Below are 3,035 nucleotides of genomic sequence, written 5' to 3' on the forward strand. Positions count from 1 at the left end.
TTTATTTATTTTTTTTTTATGATTCATATTGAAGTTACACTTAAAGTTACAAAATGAGTTTATGGCATATGTACATTTAGTACGATGGTACTGAAGGTCCAGTTTGGTGTTACTTCATCTGATTATTTTATTACATTAGAACACAAATATTTGACAAAAAATTTAGCAAGTTACCGCGACAACTGTTTCGATACTTGTGATGATGTGTACAGATTAAATTGAAAGATAAACTTATACAGTGGAACCCGGTTATGTCGCCGGCCTAGGGGACGCCAAAAAGCGTCGAGATAACCGATGATCGAGACAAACAAAAACCAATATGGCGGCAATATATCAACGTGCTTGATTTCTTTATGTACATGATGTGTGTTATTAAATGAGTGTGCATGCACGTGTTTTTGGAGGTTTTTTACACAACAGCGTTGCCGCGATTTGATTGATTGGTCATGCGGATCGAGATAACCTGTAATGCGGATAAGGAGGCAGAAGCCGAAGTAAACGCAAACAAAGTTTATTGAGAATACTCAGGAGATAATCCACCAATACTTGTAGCAAAGCAGTAATATTCAGTGGTGCGTTTCACAAAGTTCTGTGAAAGCAGAGACAGTTTGTGCAGAGAATCCACTGATCCCCGCTATGGAAAGCGCAGCGCTGGGCAGCAACGGATAAACGTGGTGCAGACAGCGTGAACATGGAAAACAGCAGGATCGGGGTAATCCGGGGTGCCGTTGAGAGAATGCAGAGTCTGAGAAGTAGGGGACGTAGCGGGATACGTATACGCGATTACACAGACCGACATGAACCAACACATACGATCATGCACAAACAATAACGGACCGCGAGTGTGTGGAGGTGAGGGGCTTAAATAGGAGATGGGATGAGTGAGTGAATGAGAGTCAGGTGTGTGTGATCAGCATGACTGCGAGGAGCTCAGTGTGGGCGGGGCACGCATGGGAGAAGAAGCAGGGTGCTTCGGTGAATGCCGTCGCCAAAGGGGGCGTGGCAGGGGGATTCCTGACATAACCGACGTTAAGTGGCAAATTTGCCCCCCTTGTGCTCGAGATATTAGGGTTCGGCGACATAAAAAATCGACATGACCGATTAAAAAATGCTAAGACAAAGCGAGAATTTGGTGGTTCCACTTTAAAAATGTCGACTTAATAGGGTTGGCGAGTTAACCGAGGTCGAGATAAGTGGGTTCCACTGTACTATGTTTATTAGGTATATTACAGCTGTAGTCCATAAACAAAAATTTTCATACCCTCATTTTTTTCCCTACGGTTCCAAGGTTAAGTTGCAGTCTTATGCTAAAAAGCTGAATGCTTGCTTTTTCTTACATCAACCTACAGTACAATTCATACTCCATAATGACTAAAATGATGTTTAAAAAAAAAAAGGTAAAACTGCAATATCCCAATTCACTTACGTATTCAGACTCTTCTGCAATATCGCCTTAAATTTAGCTCTGGTGCATCCCATTTCTGTGGATTATCTTTGTAATGTTTCGACTTCACTTTGATTGGAGTGCACCTGTATCAAATTCAACTGAATAGACATGATTTGGAAAGGCACATACCTATCTATAAAAGGTGTAACAGCTGAACATGCAGATCAGAGCAGAAGCCGAGAGGTCAAGGGAGCTGCCTGCAACACTCAAGAGATAGGACTGTGTCCAGGGACAGATCTGAGGAAGGCTACAAAAGACAACCTTGAAGGTTTCCAAGAACATATTGGCCTCAAAAAAACCGGTCCTGACAAAATCAAGCAATCAGGCTATATATAACATGTATATGTCTAGGTGAACTGTGTTTTGAAGTTAGGCATGCATCAATGCAGCAATGGAAAAAAAGAAATGTGACACCACATTTGTGCAAAGCAAGTAATGTAATAAACACTTTAATAATTTGACACTATAATACACTCTCAGTTATATAGTCATCATTTAGTGGAATGAAATGATATTTTTGCCACAAATACAATGGCATAATTACATTCCCTTTCATTCGGATATAATTTCCATTATATATTTCATTTTCTTTTTTCCTTCAAAAAGTGTGCTGTGGAGAGACATAAGACGTCCGTTTCTGAACGCATCACATCATATAATAATATCAAATACTACTCAAATAATACTAATAAAAAAAAAAAATTAATCAAAGATAACTCGAACATTTAGAACAATGTCAATCTACCACATCGATACGCTCCAACACGAGTCCTCGGTTCTAAAAACGAAGCTGCTGTAAACATGCGTCGTGAAATCGAAATGATGTTCATGAAACACTGTAGAAGCAGAAATTATTTTTTCCCCCCTTACATCCATAAAACTAATTTTACACACACAAAAAAAAATTTGAACTTCCTCCTTTCCAAATCCTCAACCTTCATTTGGTTTATATGAGCTCGAAAACTTGTGCACCTTCATACTCGCAACATTTGTCTTTTAAATAAAGTAATAAATATAGATTTCTGTGTCATATACATATAAATAAATATTTGATATGTACACCTTCACGACATTGATGAGTATAAGAGGTAAAAGAAAAATAAAACTAAAATTACACACACCACACATTAGGACATTAAGGATACAACTCGGTCCAGGCCCCTGTACAAGTCATGTCTCCTGCAGACACGTGAATGAATAACCGAACGAATAAAAAAATAAAAAGACAGCAGCTTTGATTTTTTTTCTCATAGAAATAAAGATAAGAACAGAAATATTCATCACATTTTTTTGGTGTAATCCTATTATGATAAAGTTTTACATGGGTTTATAAAGAAAAAAACAAAACAATAAAGTAATTCTGCAATAAAGCTCGGTATAGTCTACAGGACTACGACCAACAAATCTGATACAGACACCGCCCCTATTGTTAATGGGAGTTCTACTGAACTACACATACAAATATACCTACATATATATTTATATCTTTTTGCATTGTATGGATACAAGTGATGAATATTGATGGTTATGGCAAAATAAAAGTACACTTTAATGTTTCTTATATGATTATTGGCAAAAAACAAGTTCA

The sequence above is a fragment of the Silurus meridionalis genome, chromosome 14 (genome assembly GCF_014805685.1).
Source record: "Silurus meridionalis isolate SWU-2019-XX chromosome 14, ASM1480568v1, whole genome shotgun sequence".
Taxonomy (NCBI): Eukaryota; Metazoa; Chordata; class Actinopteri; order Siluriformes; family Siluridae; genus Silurus; species Silurus meridionalis.